Here is a 20095-nt window from a genome sequence, read left to right as displayed (position 1 = left end):
AGAAAACAATTTTGGAAGTCCTCATATTGTAGGGGAAAGATGAAGAACTGAGAAGAACCCCAAGTTATTTCCTCTTGATATTATTGGCCCAGATTTTGCAGTCAGTGAAGTTAAATCCATTGGGTAAAGCGAAAGGCAGGCTCAATCCATTTTTCTTGCCTGGCCTTTATCTTGGTGCAATAAGTGAATATAGTCAAGCCTAGGCTCAAACTCTTCAGACAGTAACATATCTTTATCAAATCATCCCTTTTTTACATTCAAATCTCCTGCTTATTTCACTTAACTCCATGATTGGTCATAAGTTTATGCATTGCCTTATAGGGTTTATTCTCTTTGTGCTATCCTCAGCAGTCTCAGCTGCTCCCTTCGGCCTGTGGTGAATTTCAAGCTGTTAATTTAAACTATTGCTGAGGTGATCAGAGTCATTACCTTCTGCTAATTTAATCACTCACACATTATTTATATCCCAACTGTCGTTTCTGCTCATTTCCAACATAACTCCTTTTTTGCCTTTTTTTTAAACAGTCAGTGGCTATTGAATAGAGCTCACTGTTCATTAGACTCACAGCTACCCACAGGCTTTTTATGGGCTTTTGTATGGCTACTCACTGTCATCGAGCGAGGCGCCCTCTAGAGGGGTTCTAGAATCTCTACGAAGAGGGCAACACCGTGTGTCCTCAGCCAATCATTCATGGATTGGTTATATAATGCATAAATAATGCATGCTTACTGGGGCAGGCAGAGTCTGAACTGGGGAGATTAAATTAGAATATTTAATTCAACGTAAAATTATGTATCAAGAGCAAAACAAAGATAATGAATTTTAAAGTGATTTAAGTATCATATTTCTGAATGAATGAATAAAATCAAACATTTCTAATCACGAGGTCTGCTCCCCTTTAGTAAATTTTTAAAATTCTAAACTTACACTGCTTTTTTTTCTGTAACAGTACTGAAATATTGAAAACAGTCAGCTTAGCGATGTGATGTAAATCAGGCTGAACAATTCAGCATGATTTATCACCTCTTTCTTTTGGCGAAATATAAACAATTTGAAATAGTACTGTCTGTACAGAGACAAATAAGTTTTAAAATAATTTAACATGCTGACTTCCAAGTTCCTTGGGCAAATAATTTGATATTGGCTTCATTCTGCACTGGTTCTGGGTCAGCTTGTTTCAGTCTCAACTTTTAAAAAAAGTTTGACCTTTCTGTTTGATCATTGGTAACTTTCAGCAGCCTACAGTTTCCCTAGTTTTGGGAACTGCTTCTCAACTCAAGATGTTTATGTTGTTGTTAAATTGACTCATTCATATCGATGTTGTAATACTCCTGAACAGTTATTCACTCATGGAAAATATTATGCAGCCTGCCAACACAATGACTGTAGGCAGACCTGTGGCTGTGAAACACTCTGAGATCTATTTTCAATGCCTAGAAGGTAAGTAAAAATAGCCACACTCGTTTTCTTGACAAAAATGGTAATACTCGAAGAAATTCAGCTCATCATGATTGTTGTCCAAGTTCATGCAAGGATAAAGTTTTTAATTATGCTTTATGGACGAGGTAAGGGAAAAGTTAAAGGCAGCTGTATATGCAGCCAATCATAAATACTCAGCCATGGTCTGTGACTCACAGGGTTATATATGTACATGCACTCATTCTCCCACTTCCCTTTTCTCCTGAAAGATCTCAGAGTCTTCTACCTTCATATTGCCACTTATGCAGTCAAACAGTGCCTTTAGAATTAAAGGAAAACATGAAGGGTATTATAACCGTACTATAAAGAAATAAGCCACACATGTACAAGTAAAATACGAATAAAATCTTTAGGAAGAGTCAGATGTGTAACCCATTTTCTATTTGAAGTAACAAATATTCTAGTTTTCAAGCAAGCCAAACTCTACGTTATTGAAAATTATTTAATAAATGTTGACTTCAATGTTTTTTGTTGTTGTAAGCTTTCTTGTGCTTTTATAATTTAATAATATGACTACAGTAATTGCTTTTCTCCAAACCTTTGTGCTCTTCCTAGGTGCTGGATCAATTGTACAGCACACTCTACCTTGGTTCCCCATATGTTGACATTAATGCTCAATTCGCATTGTACTTACTACTCCAGCAGCTTTTTTAGGACTAAATTGGGCTCACACAGTACAATTAGGAGTCTGATTAAAATTTTAGATGCCGCACAGGTTTCCCAAGGGAGATGTGCCAGTGAACTGGATGTTGGATTTGTCAATTCTGTTGCAGCGCTCACTGTGGACCACGAAACGCGAAGCAGGAGTGACACCCTGACTCCTCAAGGAAGCTTTTTTCCCCCCCTCTGCTGATCATGGCCTCTCTCTTCTCCAGAGCTGATGGCTTCTCTTTCCATCGAGCTAATCGTGCCCAATCTCACCCACCCCAAGCCCAGCTTTCTAACCTTTCCTCTACTCTCCGGAAAGCCAAACGTTGACCTTCCTTTCCGGGAATTGTCTCCTCAGGTCCTTGGCTGTGGCATCCTGCTGCCTGATTTCCTGCCTGACAGGTTAATTTGACCGGCTGTCAGGTGGGAACCGGAAGAGAAAAGTGATTATGAGGTCCTGCTGTAGAATTTGGCAAGAATCGCTGCATTCCTGGTCTTGCTGGGTTTTCCCCAATGCTACATCGGCATTCCCTCACGTCCTTCCCACTTCCCATCAATATTGGGGCTGCTCTTGACATATGGGAAAGCATTGCAAGATCCCAGAAGCATCTTTTTAATTCTGATGAAAGCTCAATGGCCTAAAACATCAACTGTGTTTCTTTCTCCATAGATGCTGCTTGACCCACTGAAAGGCTCCAGCATTTTCAGTTCTAATTTATTAAATTACCAGAAACTGTTTTAGTGACACTGGTAGAAGGATAAATGTAAGCCAGGTCACAGAAGAGAACTCATTTACACTTCTTCAAAAAATTCCATGGGAGCTTTTACATCCACCAGACAGAACAGATGAGGCCTCAGATTAATGTCTCACATGATATTCCAATAATATTGCACTGCCAGCTTGGCTGATATGCTTGTTTCTGGAGTGGGGTTTGAACCCATGACCTCCTGACTCAGCTTCATTTTAAATGGGATAGCAAGTTTCAGTTCACAAATCAGCATTGCGTATCTCAGTTAGAGTTTGATAGGAGGAACTGAACTTTTTATTGTATCCAAGGCTGTAGAAATATCTTCACTTTTATTTTTAAAACATCTGCAAATCTTCCAGGGTACCTTTGCTTTGGCTTGAAAGGCAGAATTGCGGTCAGGTCAAATGCTGAAATTCACACCAATTACAGTGCCAAAGATCAAAATTGTCCAGGGGAAATACAAGAGACCATCACTAGGAAATTAATCTTATAATCTCACCCTTCAATAGTTTCAGATATTTACACTGCTCCACTTTTGTGCTCCTTCTACAATAAAATTGAACGTTTGATATACCTGTCGCTTTAGTTATAACAAGCCCATTTCCAGTTACATTTTCAGTCTAATGGCCCTCCCATTCCATAACATCGTAGTTGGGAGCTACTTTGAAGCTCACCATTTTTTTTCTGAGCTGCATCAGCTTCATGAAGCCATCAGTCAGCTTTTGTTAGGGTGTGTCGTCCTAAGAACCTTTGAGATCACTGTTCTTCTCCAATTCTGATCGCTTAAAGCATCACCGATTTCCAGCACTCCATCACTGGTAGCATTGACTTCAGCTGCCTAGGTCTTCAATACTTGAATTCCATCCTTAAACGCATACGCTTCTCTCCTCCTATCAGATGCTCTTTGAAATCTACCCCTTTGAACAAACTTTTGGTCACCTGTCCCAATATCTTCTTATGTTGCTTGGTGTCCAATTTTGTTTGATAATGCTCCTGTGAAGCATCTTGGTATGCTTTACTATGTTAAAGACACTATGGGCGGAACTGTCCCAGGTTTGCACTAAGTGCGCAACCATGCAGGAAAAAGAACGTTTTTCCTGCAGGCTGCAATGACCGCTTATCACGCCCTATCTTCCCAATCCAGCCTCATTAATCACGCATTCCTGGGAAACACGTCATTTTGATGGCGGGCAGGCTATCAATCACCAGCCATGCCACCACCTCGCCACCTACTCACACTGGGCGCCATATTTAAAGTGCAGCTGCGTGCACACCTCTCAGTGCTTTGAGCCCAGGACTGCTGCATGGAAGACATGGCCTGGAAAGGCAAGCAAACTGCAGCCCCACGCCCGGCCCTGGTTTATTAAGGCATCCCTCAATTGCTTTTGGTTGCCGTGGAGGCCTGCCATGATGATCTCTACCACAGCTCTGTCTGCAGGAGGGGCAGCAACATCACTAATCCAGATTGGGAGGTGCTGGCAGTGGTGGTCAGAGCCAATGCCCTGCAAATGAGGACAGCCACCCAGTGCCACAAGAACATGAATGATCTCCTCTGTCCTACCAGGGTAAGTCACTCTTCTCATCACTCTCAACTCATGCGCTCACAAACCCATCACACATCCACAGGGATCTCACTCAGTACCAGTTCAAGAGACATCACTATTCACTCTCTCACACACACTGTCATTGTCCTCATGCTGCCCATGGGACCACTCACCATCCACAGATGTCAGGCATACTTATTACCTGGCATGCAGGCATCCTGCTTAAACTCTCCCCATCTGTATTCATGCAGGACAAACTGGCACACAGCAACAGGGAAAGGTGGTGGAATGGTTGAAATCAAGGTCCTCGTGGACTTTGAAAATCAAGTCATCCAGCTGGCCGGGTGAGGATCTGGACCGTTCCTGCACTGACGCTGAGGTCAGCGGTGCTCTTCTGAGTGAGGGTCCAGCAGTGCAACATCCATCAGACAACCATGCTGTCAGTAATGTATCCTGTTTCACAGGCCACTGCCATGCACTAATTATCTCTCCTTGCTTTTGCAGGCCCATCTGCCAAACAACTGACAGAGTCCATGACCCAGGGCCTCCAATTAAGCCCCAAAGACATCTTGGAGAAAAAATTGAAGACCTGTCACACCACTCACCCACACCCTGCAACAGTGCATACACCTCGGTGGGTCCAAGTTCTAGAGTAGCCTTGGGATCACAATCTGGTGGGAATGTTGCACTGTCTGATCCACAGCAGGTGGATGCAGGGACTTCCCAGGTTTCTGGCACTCAAAGGACTGCTGGAGGCCAGAAATCTGCTGAGCCCGAGTTAGATGATGAGCCTCTGAACTCCGTCATACTTCAATTACTGTAGCTGCAAAGGCAAGCTTGGGAACATCAGGAAGGGATGTTCTCTGTGCTCCTCAGGTTGCAAGGCACGATGGAGGAGACTGTCTGCCTTCAGCCTGAGATGATAGCGCTGGCATGCCGACATACTGAGGTCAATACTGGCTGGATGGTGGCTGCCAGGGAGATCTTAGTTCAGGAAATCAGTCCTGCACTGATGCACGAGCTGAACTCCATCGTTAATGCCATGATTGGCCTCCAGCAGTGTTAATGTGAGAAGGGTGAGGGGCAGCTCGATCTCACTCCAGCTTCCCCTTCTCCTCAAGAAGTCAGCGAGGGGCCTGCGGGCACCCATATGGAGGAGGATCAGCAGGTACACACCCCAGGGCCAACCACCCAGGTGACTCTGGGAGTGTCCGGCCCATCCGAAACCCCTGTTCCTGTGACCCCAGCAGTTCCAGCTCCACAGGCTGAGGAGGGTGCCACTGCCACACAGCAGCACCCCAAAAGCAGGCCGGGACCCTCCAGTTCTTGGCCCTCCTGATGGCGCCCATCAAGGTCATCACAGACAGGGTGTAGCAGTCAGCAGGCTGCCTCCACCTCTGTAGTGGATGTTGGGGGAGCACCAAAACGCAGCGGCAGGGTTAAGAAGGTTAAGAAAGCATAGTTGCACAGCCTGGGCACAGGTATTAATCACTTATACATAGTATTCACTATTTTAAATAAACTCCCTAGAACGTCTCCCTGCCTATAGCTCCTTGTTGTGATGAACACTGTTCGTGTCACTCAGATCTGAAACCTTGGTTCCTGCACAAGATAAAGGCAGGTGTCTCAGTCCAGGGCCTCTTCCCTGTGCAGTGTGTAACCTTCAGACCAAAGTGATGGTCCGGCCTCACACTCCCTGGAAACGTTAGTGATAGTTGCACCTCGGCGGTGCTTGTCATTGCTGCCAGAATGCCGTGGGCAGGATGCACAGAGTTCCGTCATTCTCTCTGTTTGCTCTCACAGAGGCTTTGTGAAAATCTATGGAGTGTCCTCACTGTATGTATTCATCATCCTCCTGGAATTGAGTGAATTGAGACTGGAGACAAACGTTCATGGATGCAACATGAAGATTTATTGTATCTCCTCACTGCATGTCATCATCATCCTCCACAAATACAGCAGCTATGAGGGCCTCCCAGGTATGCCTGCCTTGTCTGGCCAGAGCGATGACCTCATTGCCATCATCCTCGCCTTCATGGACCTCCTCACCCTCATGCCCATCGAGGTCCACCTCAATGGAGGAGACCTCCAGCTCCTCCATTTCCTCCTCAGCCAGCTCCCCTCCCTGTTGCAGTGCCAGGGTGTAATGGGCACAGCAGGCGACGACGATGCGAGACACCCTCTGTGGACTGTGTTGCAGGGCTCCGCCAGACTGTTCCAGGCACCGGAACATCATTTTCAGCATCCTGATGGTTTGCTCCACCAAGGGGCGAGTTGCAGCATAAGCCCCATTGTACCTTCTCCCTGCTGCAGTCTGAGGCTGCCACATGGGTGTCATCAGCCACATCCTCTGTGGGCAGCCCTTGTCTCCAAGGAGCCATCCCTGCAGCCTCTGTGGACCCTGGAATGTGTCAGGGAGCTGAGGCTGACTGAGAATCTAGGAGTCGTGAAGACTCCCTGGAAACCATGTGCAGACCTGCAGGATGCATTTGTGGTTGTTGCATACTAGCTGCACGTACAGTGAATGGAAGCCCTTGCGGTTGACATAGCTGACCACTTGTTGCCAGAGATCTGAGTGCCATGTGAGCACAGTCAATGGCACCCTGCACCAATGAGAAACCTGGGATCTGGGCAAATTCCAGTGCTCTTGCATCCTGGCTCTCCTGGACCCAGGCAAAATGCACAAAATTGTGTGCCTTCAGTAAGATGGCACCTGTGACCTAATGAATGCATCTGTGAGTGGAGGCTTGCGATATCCCACAGAGGTCACCTGCGGAGCGCTGAAAGGAGCCCTGGCACCAGTGGGATGGAAAATTCTGCCCTATATAAAGGCTACATTAAAGACAAGCTTGTTGTTTTAGGTCAGCTGCTGCTGCTAATGGTAACCTCAACTTTGGCAACAGCAGTACAATCTCTACTGTAGTTTGGTTCTTCCCTACACTGTCCCACTGGTGACAAACAAATATGGCCAACCTTGTTGAGGTAAGCTGCCACAAGTCACCTTTCCCCCGGAGGTGATGGCACTAGCTCCACACTGCTGGTTTTAACACTTTTTTGGAGTCAACTAATTAACCAAAATTAACAAAATGAGGGACAAAGTAAACACGGCCCCAAAATTAGGGAACTGCAAAACCAAAGACAAATTTAAAGGAAACTTACAAACATCAAATCAAAATGTGATTAAGGGTGTCAATAAAACACCCAAGTCCCCACGGTACCCACTGAACATGGAAAGCCTCGACGGTGCCAGCAGACACTGTGTGCTCCCTCTCCAGGGACACCCGGCCACAAATGTAACCACGGAAGACGGGCAGACAGTCGGGTCGGACGACCCTCTCAATTGCCCGCTCTCTGGACCTGTTAATGGCTAACTTGGCCAGGGCGTGTCCGGGTGGCGGGCGAGGGCAAGGAAGTGAAGGGTGTGCAGCAGCAACTTGTACAGGAAACCCCTCCGCACTATGCTAAAGGACACGGAGGGCATTTCTGTGGGGCGACTCAGGTTTGGGGGCATCGGGTCCCAAGGGAGGGTTCAGGGCTTGGGGCCAATGCAGAATTCCGTCCAACAGGGGTACGCTCCATCTTGAATATGACATCCCGGCCGAGCACGACCGTCCTAAGGTCTTGAATAGCATTGGCTGTGAGCCAGACGTCCACGGACATGCGACGCCCCAGCTCTTGAGGAAGCATCCAGCCCACTCCTCTGCCACCCAGCATGTCCCTGATCCTGGTCACCTCAGCAGCCACAGCCCTCATCTCCGCCAGTCACTGAAAAGGACAGAGGAGCGGATTCCTGAGCAGCTGACGATAGCCGCTACTCCTGATGGGGGAGAACTGCGTCACGAGGCAATCATGTTCCAGACTTTGATCAGGTCCTGGTAAAAGACGGGCAACGCCTGCAAGGAGCCACGGAGGCCCCTCAGGTCTATAAACAGGGGCTGCAGGTCATAATTCAGGCTGTGCACCTGGCGGAAGAAATACGTCGCCAGGACACACCATCCCAGAGGGGACTCAACATAAACGTATCACTGCAGGGCCTGAAGGCGGAAAGTCGCCACCTGGCTGCGTAGGCACACCAGCGCCTGACCGCCCTCCCTAAGCGGGAGACTCAGAACCTCAGCAGCGACCCAGTGCAGCCTTTTGTCCCAGAAAAAGTCTACAAGCATTCTCTGGAGTTTTGTGACAAAGTCTGGGGGAGGGGTCAAAGTGACCAGCTAGTACCACAGCATGGCGGCAATCAGCTGGTTTATGACCAGAAGTCGACCCCGGTAAGACAGCACTCGGAGCAGTCCTATCCAGCGCCGCAGGCGAGCGGTGACTTTGGTCTCCAGCTCCTGCCAGTTTGCCAGCCAGGATTCCTCAGCAGGGCAGAGATGGACACCCAGGTAAAGGAGGCTGGTCCTGCTCCAGGTGAAAGGCCTGAGCTCTTCGGATATGGGGTCCACCTGCCACGGACCGACCAGGAGTCCAGAACATTTGCCCCAGTTGATCCTGGCAGAAGACACAGCAGAAGGACATGATTGAACCAGGTGGGTTTTGCACGACAATCGACAATGGTTTCACGTTAGCAAATTCCATCATCTGCCATGGCAGGATTCGAACCACAGGTCTCCAGAGCATTCCCTTCGGTCTCTGGATTACCAATCTTGTGATAATACCACACTGCGCCACTGCCTCACTACTGGTTTTACATTCAGCAATCTCCAGACAGAAAATTAAAGTGGGCTTGGCTTGAGTTGAGGATTATCAGATCAGCTATGATCTAATTGAATGGCGGAGTGGACTCGATGGGCCGAATGGCCTACTTCTGCTCCTACGTCTTATGGTCTTATGGGCTGCTGCTTTCTTGCAGCTAATTTAGTAACGTAGCATTCATAATTTCTATCCGTAAAGAAACAGACCAGGTTTCAGAACCAGATTAAAAACCCCATTACATTGCAGAATCATTTCTACTGGAATCAGTTCTCCAATAGAAATAGGCCAAAAATATATAAATACTGAACAAGAAGTGCAACAAAATCCGTTGACCATGCCCAAAATAACGGTGAGAAGACAAGGAAGCTCAGCTGCTTTGAGGAGATTTTAGTTGTGCTGATGATTGTAATCTTGTTCTAATTTTTATTCTGGTGAGCAAATGATGTTCCACCTGGCTCCAGATAAACACGTACCTGATCCAAGAATAACTCTGATCCAAGCATGGAACTTCAGGGAGCCAAACCACTTTCCGTTCACTCCTATTGTGTAAATTTCCTGATCCAAGTATAACATTAAACACAAAATCCTGTTGCAGGCAGAAAATCTTCCTCTGTCCTCTGGGTTCTGTCGGTCAATCCACAGCTCAGCCCTGCCAGGTGTTAACAGCAAAATTTAGTAATCGCTTTGTGTGAGATGTTGGTTTTTGTTCAGTATTTTACAATGACTTTTTGAATGAGTGACAAAAAGAATGTAATGGCGATTTCCGAAGTGACTATTTTCACATTCAGTTTGTGCAATTCTACATTTAATGTGATTTCTCAATTTATGAAATGGTTCTGTGGTTAAATTGAGCCACATGGAACAGAAAGACCCCAAATTTCTTGACCCATATACCAACAATGATGGGAAAGAGGAGAGCAAATTGGAAAAAAAAATGTAAAGCCTGTTGATAAATGTGGTAGAGTCTGTTAGCATTCATCAGCATGGTTTTGTTATTGGCTCTTTTAAAGGTCAAAGATCTGCAATGACTTATGTTCATCTTTCTTATTTAAAAGAAATATATTTTTGTTTGCGTAAGCGAGTTCTGAAGAACAGATTTGGGGAACTACTAAACCCAGTGAAGATGAATTAACTTACACACAATCCAAATAGGAACATTAGCATGGCACCTTGGGTTAATTATCAATTTGTTAATTTGGATCCTTTGCACCAACCGAGGCAGAAACGTTCTCTTGGTATTGTCGCCACAGTACAGTGCTTAAACTGAAAAATTAATTATTATTCCATATAACATAATTTTATCTTCTTCTGATTCATGTACACATAAAGATAAGAGCTGGCATGATAAGAGAACAATGGATTTTCAGGTCTATTACTTTGAGATGAGCCTTCCTTTCTTTCCCCCACTTTCTCATCTCTTCACCAGGGGGCATAGACTCCCTTATGGGGTGCAGTTGTAAAGGTGATAGATGCCTTCTGATACTTTACCAAAGTAGCTATTATTCATGAATGAGTCTTGGGAGTGAATGCGTGCACCAACTATGGATGACATTGTTATGAAGGTGAGTAATGTGCTCACTCAGTGTTTCAGTTTGGATGGCTCGATAGCAATCAGGAGTGGAAATCTTTCAGACTGAGGGCAACTATAGCACTGGCTAAGATCAACTAATTCAGCCAGACTAAGAATTGAACTTTGGACCTTGATCCTAGCCCATAAAGCTTAGAGACAAAGGCTGTAACAGTAACACTTGCATGGGTTTTGTATGGGTCGGTAACTAGATAAATTTAAAACTCACTTACTGCAGCTAAGAACAGGGCCTAGAGTATTTTAACTCCAGATTTTCAGTATAATGTGACTGGTGGATTTCCACTGACTTGATGAGAAGCCCATCCACTTCCTGGTGCAATACCTGAAAGGCCAGGCAGAAACCTATTTAAAGTGGATATGTACCTCTTAAAACAAGAATACATTCCCATGTGGTTTGTTTTGTTTGCAAGTTGGTGGTAGAAGAACCTTCTGAGAAATGAATAGAAAGCAGACACCAAAGATTTCTGAAGCCTCCCTGAAGGTGCTCATGAAAGAGATGAGGACAGAGAAGGAACTCCTATTCCCTGCAATGTCAGAGAGATGGCTACCAAATAGTGTTCACCAGACTTGAAGAGAGAATGCAAAAGCTATCAGCTCCAGGAGTGTCAGTCTGGATACAGTGCAGTGCAGTGCTTCAATGAGTTCACTGGAGTAGCAAAGTTGAGTATTGCTCTTTATATATCCTTCACTGTCTAGAACATGTACGGCACCCTCAACAATTCCCTTCCCTCCATCACCTTCTTCACCACAATGCACAAGGGTCCATAAACCACGTTTCATTTTCATTCCAAAGACACACTCATCTCTTCCTTGCTCTTTTGCCACCAGCTATTCTCCTCTCACTTGGTAGCCTTTTCAATGTCTGCAGCTTCTCAAGACTTTATTGCTCACATCAAACACCATACATTTTCTTTCCATTCAACACCTCATCATCCTGTTTACATACTCCTCCTCCCTCCTATAGATAAACAACCATCTTCATCTGTTTCATCAATGACTTTCCCTCCATTATAAGGTCAGACATGGGGGTGTTCACTGATGATTACACAATGTTCAATACAATTTGCAACTGCTCAGATACGGAAGCAGTCTGCAGCCCGTGCCCACATTCAGAAAGAACTGGACAACATTCAAGCTTGGGCTGAGAAGTGGCAAGTAACATTTCTGCCACAAAAATGCCAAGCAATGACCATCTCCATCAAGAGAGATTATAACCATCGCCCCTTGACATTCAGTGGCATTACCATTGCTAAACCCCCCACTATCAATACCCTGGGAGGTTACGTTGATCAGAAATGTAACTGGACCAGCCATATAAATATTGTGACTACAAGAACAGGTCAGAGGCTGGGAATTCTGCAGTGAGTGACTCACCTCCTGACTCCCCAAAGCCTGTCCACCATTTACAAGTCACAATATGAGGGAATACTCTCCATTTGCCTGGATGAGTGCAGCTTCAACGGCACTCAAGAAGCTTTACACCATCCAGGACAAAGTAGCCCCCTTGACTTGCACCTCCTTGAACATTCACCCTCCTTCCACCACTGACACACAGTATCAGCAGTGTGTACCATCTACAAAACGCACTGAAGCAACTCATCAAGGTTCCTTTGACAGCACCTTCCAAACCCGTGACCTCTCCCACCCAGAAGAACAAGGGCAGTGGATGCAGGGGAACACTACCACCTGCAAGATCCCTCCAAATCAAACATCATCCTGACTTGGAACTATATTGCTGTTCCTCCATTGTCACTGGGTCAAAATCCTGGAATTCCCTCCTTAATATCACTGCCAGTGTACCTACACTACATGGGCTGTAGTAGTTCAAGAAAGCAGCTCACCACCACCGTCTCAAGGGCAGTAAGTAATATATGCTGGCCGAGCCAGTGATGCTCACATTTCATGAGTGAATAAAAGGAAAACCCCATATATTTGCAATCTCCTTTTCAGTAGCCACTCACTAACTCTTGTCCTTCATTTTTGCAAGACAAATTGGAACACAATAATTGTGAAAGGAGCAGAATTGGGGAAGGACCACCTAGCCGTAGGAATCTAAGTAAACTGGAGCAGCAAGCGAAGAAACCTGTGGATGCTCAGTTGATCAGGGTCTCAGTTAATTACTTATACCTCTTCATTAAACTCTAGAAAAACACAGCCAGCTTCACCATATCAAATTATATTTTGATACATATATAATTGCCTTCTGCAATTATGCAGCCTCCCAATAGTATCCTAACTATTATGCCTTTTGTCTCTCCTCTGAGTCCTACACAGCAGTTAGATCATCTAAAAGACACCACAGAGAAGTAAAATCTTTCTGAGGAGCCACAGTCATACACTCCATTACTCCCAAACGTCAATACAGAGATTGGTACTGCAACTGGGTTAGATGGAGAGTAGGTGAGTAGCTATTGAAAAGGGATTGCCACATGGTGATACACCATAGCACACAGAAGCAAGGAGTGTTGTTAGGAACAGCCCCCTGTCCTAGCCTCGAACTTGCATCTTTCTCTATTTTCTCTCCTCACTTCCCTCATGCCCTCTTCAAGTTCAACTCTTCCATGAAACCCACTTCCTGTTCTCTCAACCCTACTTGCACTAAACTACTGACTACCCAACTCTCTTTCCTTGTCCCCATGTTAGCTGCCATTGTAATAAATTCCTTTTCAAGTGCTATTACCATCCTTTCAAATCAGCTATCATTCTCATCCTCAAAAAACTATCCCTGATATTTTGTTTAATTGTTTGATGTTTGATTGTGTTTGTCTGTTGACTGCTGACTTGGTTGTATGGTGTCCATCAAGCCTGTGTGTGGTTAGAGAAACTGAAACCAAACAGTAAGCATGAAACAGCAGACATATTGTGAAGCATTGTAATAAAGCTCCTGTTTACACATTTGTACCTTATGAGTGTCATCTCTGCATATCCCTGAGGTGCAAAACACAACACTTGACCTCTCTATTCTTGTTAAGGTACTGCTTCAAAACTCCTTTCCTTTCCAAAGTCTTTGAAAATGTTGTCACTGTGCCTATATTTCATCCAACTCCATCTGTGAACCTCTCCAATCTGGTTCCTGCCCCTGTCATAGCACTGGAATGATCTTAATGAAAGTAGCAAATGACATGGGACTGTGACCATGGTGGAAACACTCAGCAGGTGAATCAGCAGCTGTGGAGAGAACAGTTAAGTTAACACTGCAAGCCTAGACCCTTCAATTGACCTGCAGAGTGTTTACAGAATTTTCTTAATAGTGGGAGAAAATTCCAAATACACCATGGTCAGGTCCATCAGGAGTCCTATTCTCATTGATGCAATAGGTGAAAAATTGATGTAGATAGGTACAGCTTGATCTAAGTGGGTAAATGGAGTCAAGATACAGATCAGTTATGATCTAATTGAATGACAGAATCAGGTTGAGGTGCTGAATGGCTTATTCCAATGAATTTAAATGTGATCAAAGTAAGTGCAATCCATCTTTGCATCCATACTGGATATTCCTAGGGACTTGGGAGTCCTAGTCCAGGATTCTCTTAAGGTTAACTTGCAGGTTGAGTCGGTAGTTAGGAAGGCAAATGCAATGTTGGCATTTATTTCAAGAGGACTAGAATATAAAAGAAGGGATGTGCTGCTGAGGCTTTATAAGGCTCTGGTCAGACCACATTTAGAATATTGTGAGCAATTTTGGGCCCCGTATCTCTGGAAGGATGTTCTGGCCCTGGAGATGGTCCGGAGGAGGTTCACGAGAACAATCCCAGGAATGAAAGGCTTAACGTATGAGGAACGTTTGAGGACTCTGGGTCTATACACAATGGAGTTTAGAAGGATGAGGGGGGATCTGATTGAAACTTACAGAATACTGAAAGGCCTGGATAGAGTGGATGTAGGGAAGATGTTTCCATTAGCAGGAGAGACTAGAACCCGAGGGCACAGCCTCAGAGTAAAGGGAAGACGTTTTAGAACAGAGATGAGGAGAAACTTCTTTAGCCAGAGAGTGGTGAATCTATGGAATTCATTGCCACAGAAGGCTGTGGAGGCCAGGTCATTGAGTGTATTTAAGACTGAGATAAATAGGTTCTTGATTGGTAAATGGATCAAAGGTTACGGGGGAGAAGGCGGGACAATGGGGTTGAGAAACTTATCAGCCATGATTGAATGGCAGAGCAAACTCGATGGGCCGAATGGCCTAATTTCTGCTGCTATGTCTTATGGTCTTAAGTCCACAGCATTACTTTTTTTCAGATCACTTAGATTGTTTTGAAGTTTTACATTATTGTGGAATTGTTTCAATTTGATTATCCGGTTATTACGTAATTATCACAAGTGCTTGCTGTGGCAATACATCATTTGCACCAGAATGGGCTCAGTGACATGGACATTCATGTGTGAATTGACCATGTTGTTGGGGGGGAGGAGGGGGTGCTGGTGGTGGTGAGGTGGTGCAAAGCAGAGTAATTGGTCACTGGGAAGCTAAGAAGGTAAGGTAGTTCCAACATTCAGTAATTGGAATGTATCTACACAAATTCACTTTCATCTTACCACCAAATTTAACAACTGTTCCAAGACAGCTTCCTGGTACTTCAACAAAATATTGCAAAAAAAAAATAAGGCAAGGCAAGAGGGCAAAATCAAAATCAAGATTATAAATCAAGGATAAAAATCTTCGCAACTTTTTGTTTAAAGTTCAGCTATTGATGTCAAGAGGAGGTCAGATGAATTTTAGGAAAGGGAAATATGTATTGAGAAGATGGATAAATGGACTTGTATTTTAAAGAAAAAGAGAGAAGCCTGTTGTGCTTAATTATCTTTTTAAAGAATTTTTATTGTTACAAGGCTATACACCTTTACTTTTGAAAATATGATTTTTCAACTTTCAACTGACTGGAACTTTTGCTGAGACAGAGCAAACTGCTTAAAATTGCAAGGCCACAATCCAAGGTGTAGGTGAGAACTCAACAAATCACCTTCAGGGGAGTGTAAAGAGAGAGACATAGCCTATGATCCAGAGACCTATCCAAACTTGTAAATATCTCAGGAAGAGACATTAAAAATGTAAAATGCTTAGATACCGATACAATGGCTGCCACAGACAAACCCACCCTAAACCTTTTGGAAATGCACAATGGGTGAAGTATTTCAAGGCAAGGCTGCTAGCCACTGGAGAGAGATTACAAATGACACAGGCGGTGTCCAGAAAGTCTTCAGCAGAGGGAACAAGCTGAGGGCTCCCTCTCCTCTCTCTTTTAGAATTAGCGTGTTGCCCGGTTCAAAATGCCAACTCTACCAGCGAACCAAGATCTCATAATAATTGCAACATTTTCTACATTTGACTGCATCCAAGAAACCGCTAACCTAAATCGGCTGCAATTTTAAAATATACACTTCAAGGACAATCAAAGGATACTTAACCGTATATTCTTTTACCTTTTTTCAAATTGGACTCTAATTCCCCTTATTTTTGATACATGTATTTGTGTGTGTATGTGCCTTAATGACTGCATGAGGGCAGAATGCTACTGACATTGCGTTTTTATTATTTTTCTTGGGTTTAGAGGCAAATAAATTTACTCTTTCTTTGACTCAAGAAAACATAGGTTGATTGGCTCCTTACTGATCACAGCTTAAATAATTAAATAATTTCTGATTTGAAAAAGGCATATCCTCATAAAAGAGAAACTCAAACCTTTGCGCACAACCAAGGAGGTTGAATAGAGGCGAGCCAGTTCTCCCCTTCTCACCTGGTGGTAACATTATTTATTGAACATTTAATAGAGTCAACATCATCTCTAATATAGCAAACGTTGCAATGTGATATGGTGCGAAGGTTTTGGGAGTATTTAGCTGTTAGCTTCAAGTCCCACGAAGTGAGTCACCTTGCTGCTTTTGGGGCCTGCAGATTGACTGCTGTACTTTCATACATTACAACAGTGGCTATACTTCAAAGAGGCTGCAAAAAAGCTTTGGGGTGTCCTGACATCATGAAAGGTGCAACAAGTTCTTTCTTTCTTTGCTGCAATATCAATATCATTGAAAAATGACCATGCTTGTGGTTTGATCAACTGTTGCCCACTGCTCTCGCTCTTGATTTTATTGGAAAAACACTTGCAATAGTTTTTTTTTAAATAACTACATGAAACGTATTTGTAGAATGTCAACGACTTGTGACTAGCACTGGTGTCTTTCACACTGAGCAGGAAGTACCATAGGATAGGTGATGTGAGATGAGCATGTTGCTTTTCTCTTGGTGGTTTCACAGCTTTAATACAGTGGGTTTTCTTTGTGTAAATTGCAGTTGCAAATGCTTGCAAGATAAAAACACAAATGTAAAAGAGTTTTTAAACTCTTTCTTCATCTCTAGTAGTTTGGCTGCTTCATTTTCTTTTCGTTCAATCATGTAGCCAAAACCTACAAGCAACCATAGGAAAGGAGAGTCCCTTTATAACAGTCATTGCCATTCAACATAATGTTAACAATGATGCTTCATGCAACATGCATGATCATTGGAAAAGGGTAATAAATATTCAACAAATAGGTAATACAATTAGTTATTCTTAAATTTGTTCTTGCTCCATGCTGTTCTTCTGACCTGAATGGCCGTGATGATCAGCATTATCCTTCGTGTTCCTGTCCTTTTCTTCACATTGTTGCATTGCTGTTATGTTTCTGTACTGTTCTCATGTTGCTTCATGCTGCTGTACTTTTATCATATCCCAATGTTGTTTTGCATGTTGCAGCTTTTTTTGGTATTTCACAAATTGCTGTGCTGTTCCTGAGAATGCTCCAGTGCTCTGGTGTATTGGTTGCATTGTTGCTAGGATTGCCAACCCTCCAGGATTGGCCTGGAGTCTCCAGGAATTGAAGTTCAATCTCCAAACAATGTGCAAAAATTATCATTAAGGCTGTTTGGCTGACAATCAAGCATCATCCAATTGGGCAATGAATCTTTTTGCTTCCAACTGGCATAGTGCATTACAAGGACGGATGTGTTGGCTGACTAATGGCTAAGCATGATGAAATCTCCAGGAATACTTTTAATCACATTTGGCAACCCTAATTGTTGCATTTCTGATCATATTGTGCTCTTTATGATGCTGTCCTTATACTGTTGCACTTCATACTGCTGCTTTAGCTGCCCAGCTAGTGGGAATGAGAGCTCCCAACATAAAGGAGTTCCAGCATCTCCTAATCCTCGGAAGGACCCAGCACATGGTCAGCAATGCATGGTAGGCCTAGGTGGGTCAAAAGCTGGAATTAAGTCTTGCCTGAAGACCAGGAGGGGATAGTTGCTTGGACCCCTGAAGAAAGAAATGTGGAAAACCCTAGGAACTCATTCAGCTAATGCTAGAGAGGATGGAAACATGGTCAGGCCTGCCCCCATAGATAGTTAGATTGTGTTGATGAGGAAATAAATTATTTTTCCTTTTTAAAGGCTCATACTCTGAGGAGGCTCTTACATGCTTCTAACAAGAAGGAGCAAGTGGATAGCAGGCATATCATTACATTTCTCATTCTTCTTATATCTACAGAAATTGGAAGCTAAGAATGGTGCTGTGGAGAAAGAGAAGGGTCAATATTGGAATGGTTAATACCTCACACTGCTGCCTATTGAGTGAGCCTTGTGCTACCCTGCCCAGATAGATTCAAGTGGGATGATAAGAAAATCTGGATGAGGGATTAACATAGGGTGATTCACAACTCCCAAGGAAGCTAGTATTGGAGGCAGCTCACCACCACCTTCTCAAGGGCAACTATGGTTAGGCAATAAATGCTGGCCCAGCCAGCGAAGCCCATATCCTGTGAAAGAATTTAAAAACGGTGGAGCTTGATGTACTTGGCTGGGTGCTTAGGACATGTCAGATTGTGGCTGTTGAATATTCAGACAATGATCGTAGGGGTCTTGTCAGAAAGAGACCAAACACTTGTGGAGCATCAGAACCATATAAATCACTGCAGACTGTCTGAAGGTGTGTGACAGATTTCAAAGATGATGGCAGATTTCAACGCCATCTTTTGTGGCTATGCCGGAGATCCCTCTATCCTGAAGCAAGAGGTAACTCAAGAAACATCTGCAAATGTCCACACAATACAGAGGCCTTGTAATAGATAACTCCATGGAAATATTGAGGAATGATTAGAGTTACACATGCAGGAGGCTAGTTATCAGCAGGAAGGTTTGAGTCTCCTGTGGTATTGTCTTATAAATCTGAATTCCCGAGTTGCCTGCTGTTCATCTTCATCATCCCCAGCAAATGAATAAATTAAAAAGATGGAAATCCCTATTGGGAAGTAAGATTTTGAAGTCTTCCCCTCATTTTACAGAAGATAGTGTGAAAAGGAGAAATCTAAAGAGCCTTCAAAATAAAGAACAATACAAAAACTTAGGGGACTATTCAAAAGTTACTTATAACCTTATTGGCACTATGAAATGCAACAATTCACCGTTGATATCTCAGCAATATACATTCTAGGTTGCTAGTCTAAGATACCCCTGCTTTACTGTTGTCAATGTTGGAATTCAGGGCTGACCCTGTTATTCTGGTCTAAACCCATCATTTGCATTCTTGAACCTTGGCTATAGTGCAGATGGACCTTACACGCTCCTTTGTTTCCAGTCATATTTAGGGGTGGCGTGGTGGTGGGGCGGGGTGGGGGGTGGGGGGGGTGCGGTGTAGTTCTTCAGGTTGGCATAAAGCCAACATATCCTGAATCTCAAACTTCGATCTAGTTTTGAGCCATGTTACTTGCCAGAAAAAAAGCTGTTGATTGATTGGCCTCAAGTTGGCTTCATGTATGCCAAGCCTGCTGATCCCAGTGTACTGGCTCAGGGACAGTGTCCACAGATCCCAGTGTACTGGATTAGGGAGAGTGTCCACAGATCCCAGTGTACTGGGTTAGGGAGAATGTCCACAGATCCCAGTGTACTGGGGCAGGGAGAATGTCCACAGATCCCAGTGTACTGGGTTAGGGAGAATGTCCTCAGGTCCCAGTGTGCTGGGTTAGGGAGAATGTCCAGAGATCCCTGTGTATTGGGTTTGGGAGAGTGTCCACAGATATCTGTGTACTGGGTTTGGGAGAGTGTCCACAGATCCCAGTGTACTGGGTTAGGGGGAGAGTATCAGCTGATTTCTGTGTACTATTTATTTTTTGCAAGAGAATAGAATGTAAATAATACAGGTCCACTTACTGGTAAACTACAGTGTCTCAAAATTGGCAGTCTCGGGACCGAGCATGTGCTGGATTTCAGAATTTGCCAGATTTCGGGTTGGGCGGTTCAGGTCAAGCAGTTCCAGTGGGGTCAAGGGCTGCTTGGAGTGTGGGAGTAGATCAGCATGCAAGCAGCGAGGGAAACAACTACTCTGGCATCACACCTCGCCAATGCAGTGCCTAGCTGAATTTT

The sequence above is a fragment of the Carcharodon carcharias genome, chromosome 2 (genome assembly GCF_017639515.1).
Source record: "Carcharodon carcharias isolate sCarCar2 chromosome 2, sCarCar2.pri, whole genome shotgun sequence".
NCBI classification, from domain to species: Eukaryota; Metazoa; Chordata; class Chondrichthyes; order Lamniformes; family Lamnidae; genus Carcharodon; species Carcharodon carcharias.
The sequence above is the reverse complement of the archived record's forward strand: the minus strand, read 5'-3'. Positions refer to the sequence as shown.